We start from the raw sequence: 10405 nt of genomic DNA, 5'->3' as shown, positions 1-10405 counted from the left end.
TCCAAAGCTGTGAATTGGTGAGAAGAGTTCCTGCGTGGATGGCATTTTGGAATGGAAAAAGTTGCAAGGAAAGCCAAAGGATGTTGTTTTCAAAGAGCTTTTAAAAAAGCGTTTAAAACTTCCAGCTAGAATTGTATTTAAATTTTCCTATAAATTAAAATAAAGTGAAAAAAAAATTAAAGTGAAAGCAGTGACCCCCGCTCCACTCTTTGCGGCCTGACTTTTGCTCCTCACTTTAGAGAAGTCGGATTAGAGTTATGTGGGTGTTGGGGATTTTAACTCCATTCTCATTAATCAGGAGAACCACCTTATTGTTGTGATGCTCCGAGAGCAAGCAGCTTGCCCAAATCATAGCTGAAATATATTCGGTTAGGCATCAAACCCAAGTCTCCTCAATATTTTGTCCATTCCTGGGGCAGATATTGAAGGGAGAATGAGGGTTGTTATTGTGTATTTTAGAACCCAGTTCTTACCCAATTTTGATGTGCATGTGAACCCTCTAGGAATCTTGTTAACGTGCTGATTCTGATTCATAAGGTCTAGGGTCTGGCGGCACTGGGTTCTTCCAGGAGATGATGATGATGATGATGTTGGTCTGGCCCACAGGCCACTCTGAAGAGCAAGAGAAGTCCATTTCTTGCTCGTGCAGATGAAGACCCTGAAGAGCACTATCTAGAAGTCAGTCATAGCAAGTCTGGGTCAGGAAGAGCTGGAACCATATCCCCACCCATCTCTGCATTCCCTGCTAAGCCCTGCTGTGGGCTTTATCTCACTGCTGACTCTAACTGAATTGGAGTGCACTTTGGAAAACACCCAAAGGATTGCTGACAAACCATGTAGTAGTCGGCAGGGCTTTGGGAAGGTGGTGCTCACAGATCAGTGAAGGAAAACATTAGAACGTGGTTTCTCCCATCTCTCAACTTAGAGACAGCATATCTTTAAAAAACCTGAGGAACTTCCGTGGCAGTCTACTGATTAAGACTCCACCCTTCCACTGCAGGGGGCATGGGTTGGATCCCTGGTCAGGAACTAAGATCATACATGCACTGAAGCATGACCACAAAAACCTACAATATAATTGGATTACTAAAACAAACAGACAAACAAACAAACAAACAAAAAAAACACCAAAAACCTGAACATCATCTCCAGAACTAAAATGGAAGAGACAGTTTCTGGCATTCTCTTAGAGCTAAGTGGATAAAGAAAGAAAGAAAGAAAGAAAATGAAGTTGCTCAGTCGTGTCTTAACTCTTTGTGACCCCACAGACTGTAGCCTACCAGGCTCCTCCGTCCATGGGATTTTCCAGGCAAGAGTAGTGTAGTGGGCTGGCACTTCCTTCTCCAGGGGATCTTCCTGACCCAGGGATCAAACCTGAATCTACTGCGTTTCAGGCAGGCGCTTTACCCTCTGAACCACCAGGGCTCAGTGGACAAAACTAACTCATAAAGCAAGAGTCAATGAACTTTCTATTCTAGTGACAATAATAATGAGAGGATGTAAACAAACCTGCCACCTAGAGCTCAGTTAGAAACTTGGGACTTCACCTTCATTTTCTTTTTCAGATTTTGTCACCTTCAGCGATTTAAGGAAAACAAACACTTTTGGTTTCTATTGTCATTCTTCTCCTGGGCTTCAAAAAATCTGGATCAAATAAAGTGATAATTTAATCAAGATAGATAGGGCATCAAAAAGACACTGACATCATAAAATGTCAACAACTACTCTTAGCTGACAAATAAGTAAGGCATAAAAAAAATCTACTCCCCCCTGAGATACTCTTCAAATCTACCACTGACAAAGAACTAAATCTCAGCTTTTTTTATCTGGTTAATGAGGATAATAATAATTCCTGTCCTGCAGAGGTAGTAAATGAGATAATGCTGCAAGGTCATTGCCTAGTATTTTGTGTTCATTTTCACAACTGGACAATGCTGGTGAGATTCCAGATGTATAATTGGTTCATACTGAAGGATTATGAGGCTAGTTCAGTGAGAGGGCAAGGAGGAAGGGGAATTGAGGATACTGATAAGACACGATTGTGGGATCTAGATTCAGAGGAACAAAGTGAAATGGGGGCACGGGGAGTGATGATGGTGATGGTGAAGGGTGGAGAAGGTGTTGGTTGCTGCTCCTGAGTGAGGAAGTTGCAAAGATGAATCAGCCCAGTCCCTACCCTCTAACTACAAAAGCCATTCCACCCACACACTTCAGGGAACAACACAACCCAGCCAAACTCTCCTCACTTTGTCATGACAGTGGAAATGTTTGTGTCTGGAAGACTAGTCAGATCTTCCTAATACCCCATATAGCTGAGACCTGTTGAGGCCAAGATTCCCTAAATAGTTGACTCTTGGAGAACGTTGCATTGATTTGGAAACTGGGAGCCTTCTATTCAGTTTCCAAATAGCAATATGGGGTGTTCCTCATTCTTGATTTACTGTGATTCAACAAATGCAATTCCAAGTCCCCCAAATCCACATGTAGGAATAAACCTTGGAGTAGCTTTCTGCGCTCCAACTTCACACTCTTGTGCTTCTGGGCTCCACCTCTCTCTGGGGATGGAGAGGGGTGAGTGGGTGGGTTTCTGTTTTGGTTTTGTTTTCACCCCTTGGCCAACAATGTGTCAGTGGCAGAAAAATGTCCCAAGGCACGCTCGTAACCCTGCCCTCCCTCTTTCCCATTCTCTACACCAACTTCTCCCACAAGGACTTTAAAGCAGCTTGCATAAGACTGAGAGTTGTGAAAATAGAAGTCTGGCACTCTCCACAGAGTCACTGAATCAGTAGGAAACTCCCTTTGATTATCTACGATTCTCAGTTTATCCCTGTCGAAAATGGGTGGATTCCCACACATAAGCAAGTTTCAATAGTTCAACAGTGACTATAAATGATAAATTTGAGTCACTTCAAACATTGCTTTCCTTCTTGTGCAAGTCACTGTGTGTTCAATGAACATGTAAAAGACCTCTCATTTTGGTGGGTAGGCTACAAGATCCTATGTGTACTGTATTTGAACCCATGAATTTTTCCCAACTCTTGGAGTTATATCTGGAATTTCTGGGGTATTTTATTCACAGATGACTCTGCAAATTATTTTTTCCCTCACAACAGCAAGTAAGAAAGGGCACTGTCAGTTTTCTGAACTTTTGGCAGTAGAAATTGAGATCCAGTAAAGTTCAGTGAAGTCATACAAAATAAAGAAGGCTCCTAGTAGAATGAATAATCAGCAACGCTAAAATCTTCGGATGGAAAGTGCCAGGTTTCTTTCATTTGTTCATTCATTCATTCATTACTAGTCTCTGGGGTTCAGCAATGGACAAACTCTCTGCCCCCATGAGCTTGTATTTTAGTGGTCATCAGTCCAACAGAGGGACTCATCCGGGGTTAAATAGCTCGTCAGTGGTGGAGTGATGAACTACACCACCAGTAAGACCCTAATCCACTGGGAAGGCCTTCTGACCACTGGGATTTCACTATTTGTCTCTAACTGTGGTCCCTCCCCTAAATCATTTTAATAGATACATTGATAATATTAGCAGGTATGCTTGGATGGCAAGGAATTGAAAAAAAGTTGGAGGAATAGAGTCAGGAGAAAGTATATAGGGCTGTTTTTGTTTATCTGAAGGACTGTCATAGGGCCAGAAGAGGATTGTTCTGACAAGCCAAGTGGAACTAGAACAAGTAGGGAGAAACTACAGAGTTGCCATTTCAACCTGTGTAAGCCTTCTTACAATTGGAGTGGTTCAAAGATGGAATGACAGCTTTGAAAAGGAGTGAGCTCTCTGTTGCTGGAGGTGTTTAAGCAAAGGCTAAATAATCAAGCATCAGGATGTTCTCAAATAGGTTCATGCTTGAAAGTGGGTGTTGGAATAGATAATCACTAAGGTGCTCAATTAGGTAACGTTCTTACCTAATAGATTCCTTGCCCCTCCTGCTTATGCCATCCTTTGTTTCACTCCAGTATCTGAAATAATAGTGGCACAAAGAAGATCTCAGAGAAGGTGCCTAGGCTGGCAATATCAGCATGGTACCTTCACTATATAACCCAGGAAGAAGAGTACATCCTGCCCTCTTTGTCCTGTAAAGGTCAACGGCACCATGAACCAACGATCTAGCAAATGTGGTCATTATTATTTACAAGTACTATTAGTATTTATTCATTGGAAGGACTGATGATGAAGTTGAAACTCCAATATTTTGGCCACCTGATACAAACAGCTGACTCATCAGAAAAGACTCTGATGCTGGGAAAGATTGAAGGCAGGAGGAGAAGGGGATGACAGAGGGGAGATGGTTGGATGGTATCACCAACTTGACGGACATGAGTTTGAGCAAGCTCTGGGAGTTGGTGATAGGGAGGCCTGGCATGCTGCTGTCCATGGGATTGCAAAGAGTCAGACATGACTGAGTGACTGAACTGAACTTACTAGCACAAATGAAAATGTGAAGATTGAAGGCTCCAGTTTTAAAGATAACCATGCAGGCAGAGCAGTTTCTCTGTCCCCTGTCTTTTGAGGGAACAAACTTAGCATTTATTCCTTGCCTCTGGTGGTGCTGATGAGAAAGGCTCACTTGCAAGGCTCATAGTTTCACTTCTCTTGACTGCCTTCTTATGCCTTTGCATTTCTGCCAGGCCTTTCTTCAGGTGGTAAACATTCCAAGCAAGCAGTGCATGAAAGGTGGGGCTTCAGGGCAAGCAAAGTCATGGTGAGAACATTTTTGGGGCCTTAGGACACAGGATGACCTCCAGAGTTTACAGACATCTAATCTATTTTCTTCTCTTACCCTTGCAATTTCGTACTATGGTCTTTGCTTTGAGTTGAATGCTGTCTTTCAATAACAGAGATTCCAGTCTTAACCTGATAAGATATTATTCGAAAATAGGATCTTTGCAGATGTACTAAAGTGAAGACAGGGTCACATGTGATTAGAGTGGGCCCTACTGCAATGACAGATGTCCCTATAAGAAGACACAAATTTGGGCACACACAGAAAAGATACAAAATCAGGGGAGAACATCATCAGAGAAGGAAAGCAGAGACGGGGCTGATGTGTCTACAAGCCAAGGAATGCCAGGGATTGCAGAAACTAGGAAGAGGCAAGGAAGGATGCTATCTTCTACTAGCCTCAGGAGCTGTGAGGGGAAAAAAAAATCTCTATTATTTTCAGTCATTCTGTTTATGGTAATTTGTTATGGCAGTCTTAGAAAGCCAACATAGCTTCTTATGATCTTAGAACCAGAGGGGAATTTGCTCAGTTCACAAGCAGGAAGGAGAGGGCCCAGGAAGAGGCAGCATCTTGTTCTGGGACCCTCAGTGAGTCAGAGCTGGGACATGGGCATCTGAGCTCCGACTCTGATCACAGCACATCCCTACTCAAAGGCCTCCAGTGACTCACCCAGCTTGCAAGATGCCTCTACCTGCTATTCAAGGTCCTCCAGAGTCAGGCCCCAACCTGACTCAATGCAAAGAGCATAGCCTGGGAATAAATATTTGCAAATGATGTGACCTACAAGGGCTTCATTTTCAAAACTGCTCATACAAACAGCTCATACAACTCAATGACAATAGTAACAAAATCCAATTGAAAAAATGGGCAGAAGATCTAAGTAGACATTTCTCCAAAGAAGACATACAGATGGCCAATAGGCACATGAGAAGATGCTCAACATTGTCAATTATTACAGAAATGCAGATCAAAACTACAATGAGATACCACCTCACACTGATTAGAATGGCCATCATCAAGTTCAGTTCAGTTCAGTTGCTCAGTCATGTCCGACTCGTTGCAACCCCATGAATCGCAGCACGCCAGGCCTCCCTGTCCATCACCAACTCCCAGAGTTTACTCAAACCCATGTCCATCGAGTTGGTGATGCCATTCAACCATCTCATCCTCTGTTGTCCCCTTCTCTTCCTGCCCCCAATTCCTCCCAGCATCAGGGCTTTTCCCAATGAGTCAACTCTTTGCATGAGGTGGCCAAAGTACTGGAGTTTCAGCTTCAGCATCAGTCCTTCCAATGAACACCCAGGACTGATCTCTTTTAGGATGTATTGGTTGGATCTCCTTGCAGTCCAAGGGACTCTCAAGAGTCTTCCCCAACACCATAGTTCAAAAGCATCAATTTTTCGGTGCTGAGCTTTCTTTATAGTCCAACTCTCACATCCACACTTGACCAATGGAAAAACCATAGCCTTGACTAGATGGACCTTTGTTGGCAAAGTAATGTCTCTGCTTTTTAATATGCTATCTAGGTTGGTCATCACTTTCCTTCCAAGGAGTAAGTGTCTTTTAATTTCATGGCTGCAGTCACCATCTGCAGTGATTTTGGAGCCCCCCAAAATAAAGTCTGACACTGTTTCCACTGTCTCCCCATCTATTTCCCATGAAGTGATGGGCCCAGATGTCATGATCTTAGTTTTCTGAATGTTGAGCTTTAAGCCAACTTTTTCACTCTCCTCTTTCACTTTCATCAAGAGGCTTTTTAGTTCGCCTTCACTTTCTGCCATAAGGGTGGTGTCATCCGCATATCTGAGGTTATTGATATTTCTCCTGGTAATCTTGATTCCAGCTTGTGCTTCATCCAGCCCAGCGTTTCTCATGATGTACTCTTCATATTAGTTAAATAAGCAGGGTGACAATATACAGCCTTGACGTACTCCTTTCCCGATTTTGAACCAGTCTATTGTTCCATGTCCAGTTCTAACCGTTGCTTCCTGACCTGCATACAGGTTTCTCAAAGAAGACTACAAATAATAATGGTGTGGAGAAAAAAGAAGACACCTACATTGTTGGTGGGAATGTAAATTGGTGCAGTCACTATGGAAAACAGTATGGAGTTTCCTCCAAAAAACTAAAAATAGAATTGGCATATGATCTGGCAATTCCACTTCTGAGTATATGTCCAGACAAAACTATAATTCAAAAAGATACATGCAATTCTATGTTCCTTGCAGCACTATTCATAGTAGCCAAGACATGGAAACAATTAACAGATGAATGGATAAAGAAGATGTGGTACACATATTCAATGGAATACTACTCAGACATAAAAAGAATGAAATAAAGTCATTTCCAGCAACATGGATGGACCTATAGATTATCCTACAAAAGTCAGAAAAGGACAAATACCATATGATATCCCTTATAGGTGGAATCTAAAATATGACACCACTCTCTTTTACATCCTGCTTTCATTTAAAAAATTGAGGTGAGATTCATGTAACATAAAATTATCCCTCTTAAAGGGAATAATTAAGTGGTATTTCAGTTCAGTTCAGTTCAGTCGCTCAGTCGTGTCCGACTCTTTGCAACCCCATGAACCACAGCACGCCAGGCCTCCCTGTCCATCACCAACTCCTAGAGTCCACCCAAAGCCATGTCCATTGAGTTGGTGATGTCATCCAACCATCTCATCCTCTGTCGTCCCCTTCTCCTCCTGCCCTCAATCCTTCCCAGCATCAGGGTGTTTACAAATGAGTCAGCTCTTTGCATCAGGGGGCCAAAGTATTGGAGTTTCAGCTTCAGCATCAGTCCTTCCAATGAATATTCAGGACTGATTTCCTTTAGGATGGACTGGTTGTATCTCTTTGCAGTCCATGGGACTCTCAAGAGTCTTCTCCAACACCACAGTTCAAAAGCATCAATTCTTCGGCACTCAGCTTTCTTTATAGTCCAACTGTCACATCCATACATGACCTCTGGAAAAACCATAGCCTTGACTAGACGGACCTTTGTTGACAAAGCAGTGTCTCTGCTTTTCAATATACTGTCTAGGTTGGACATAACTTTCCTTCCAAGGAGTAAGTATCTTTTAATTTCATGGCTGCAATCACCATCTGCAGTGATTTTGGAGCCCAGAAAAATATAGTCAGCCACTGTTTCCACTGTTTCCCCATCTATTTGCCATGAAGTGATGGGACCAGATGCCATGATCTTAGTTTTCTGAATGTTGAGCTTTAAGTGGTATTTAGTATATTCAAACTGTCATGCAACTACCACCTCCATCAAGTTCCATAACATTTTCATAACCCCAAAGGAAACCCTGTATACATTAAGCACTTACTCCCCCTTCCTCCATCCCTCCAGCCCCTGGCAGTCCCCAACCTGTGTTCTGTCATTAGAGTTTCACTTTAGCATAATGCTTTTGTAGATCTCCACTTTCACGGACCATGGTGATTAGAATGAGCCCATCTGGATAATTCAAGCTATTTTCCCCGGTTATTTTCAGTTGGTTAGCAATCTTAATTCCATTTACAATCTTCCTTTCCCTTTGCCATGTACTGTAACTTATTCATAGATTCTGGGGGTTAGGACATAGGCATCTTTGGCGGGGGGGTGAGGTTGGTGGTGGTGGTTGTGGTGGTGGTTCAGTCGCTCAGTCGTGTACGAATCTTTGTGACCCCACGGACTGCAGCACACCAGGCTTCCCTGGTGTCCTTCGCTATCTCCTGAGCTTGTTCAAACTCATGTCCATGGAGTCAGTGATGCCATCCAGCCATCTCATCCTCTGTCATCCCCTTCTCCTCCTGCCTTTAACCCTTCCCAGCATCAGGGTCTTTTCTAATGAGCTGATTCTTCGAATCAAGTGGCCAAAGTATTGGAGCTTCGGCATCAGTCCTTCCAATGAATATTCAAGACTGATTTTCTTTAGGACTGACTGGTTTGATCTCTTTGCATCACAGTTGAAAAACATCAGTTCTTTGTGCTCAACTTTCTTTATGTTGGTGGTGGTGGTGATTATTCTGCCTATCTTAGGATGGTCAGAATGTGTTGATGCACTGTCTGAACAACTGGAGGATTCTACTTAGCATTCTGACGCCAGGAGCAGAGCACAGAGTAATCCAGGGATGGAGTGGATACAGTGCACAGAAATTGTGAACCTGATGCTCATCCAGAAGGTCTTGGATGAGGAGTAGGGCAAGGATAAGAAGTTAGGAAGGAGTTGATAGTGGGAAAAATGAAGTGGGCTAGGGCAGAGCTCCCTGCACTTTAGTATCTGTTCAATCACAAAAAGTTGAAGCACACATATTCCCAGCCTCTAACTCCAGGTATTCTGGTTTATGGGTGGGATCCAGGAATTTTCCCACGGAATTCTGATACAGCCAGGGGGTGAGTCTGCTCTTGGAGGAATGCTGATGTGATAGGAGTCAGGAATGAAGAGGGCTGGAAGGGTAAGAGGCTATAATCTCACACTAAGATTTTGAAGTTGGAGAGTCCTTGAACCCATTGAAGTCATTCCCACCGTGGGGACTTCACATTGGCTGTGCACTCTGCCTAGCACAAGGCTGTCCAAATGCATAGTTTTAAATGTTCCAGCAGCCACATTAAAGAAGGGAAATGGGAAAAATTAATTTTAATAGCATATTCTAGTAATTCAATATAGCCAAAACATTATCATTTAATATATAATTACTATAAAATTATTGAACATTTTACATTCCTATCTAGGTCTTTAAAATGTTGAGTGTATTTCATGTTGGCATCACATCTCAGTTTGGACCCAGTACTTCTCAGGTGCTCATTAGCAGCATTTGGCCTATGACGACCATTTTGGCCATCACAGGATGGAATGTTCTCCCTCCATTTCTTTGTCTGGCTGGCTTCATCCCATCCAGGTCTCTGCCCAGAGAGGCCTTCCCTGGCTCTGCAGTCCAAACCAGCTACTTCTACTCCTAACACTGCTTTCTTTTCTTCAGAGACTCTTCACTAACTGATATTTTTTCAGTTATTTGTTTGCTTGTTATCTGCCTCGCCACAGGATATAAATCCCATGAGGGCAAAGACCTGTCTGTCTGCTTTGGTGCAGTATCCCCAGCAATGACATCACATCCACAGTGGACTCTCAACAAATATTTGTTGAATGACTTTGAAGATCCCAGGTATGTCATTTGTCATGGCTGAAGCCAGTGTTCATTCAGTGGGATGTAGGGGGAGGGGGACCAAGCAGGAAGAGCATTATGCGAGAAATAAGGTGGGAGAAAGCCAGCCCCAAAGCTTCATGCAAGTTAAAAGGCTTACTCTTAGATGTTATGTTAGAGGCTGGGTTTCTTTCCAGCTGTGACTTGGCTGTGTGTTGATTCAACTGCTGGCTTATCTGGTTGTGAGAGAACGTTTCACCAAGTGTCACTTTTGCCTGGCACCAGTAGATGGGGCAGTGTCATAAAAAACAGTCTATGGTCCGTGCAGTTTCTAGCCATGCAGTTTCGGTCAGCCCTTGCCAGCTGACTTCGCTGAGGTCTATTCTGGAACTGTTCTATGTCTCGGGTCTACACAGTGTGTGTCTTACACATCAGCGTGCTCATATTTGCCTAAAACTTCTCTGTCCTCCCAGGTTGAAAATAAGCTTACCAAGAAGATAGCCCAGGAGCAGCTCTGTGAGCCTGTGGATCTGGGGCATTGGG

This window comes from Muntiacus reevesi, chromosome 8, assembly GCF_963930625.1.
Source record: "Muntiacus reevesi chromosome 8, mMunRee1.1, whole genome shotgun sequence".
Lineage (NCBI taxonomy): Eukaryota > Metazoa > Chordata > Mammalia > Artiodactyla > Cervidae > Muntiacus > Muntiacus reevesi.
The sequence above is the reverse complement of the archived record's forward strand: the minus strand, read 5'-3'. Positions refer to the sequence as shown.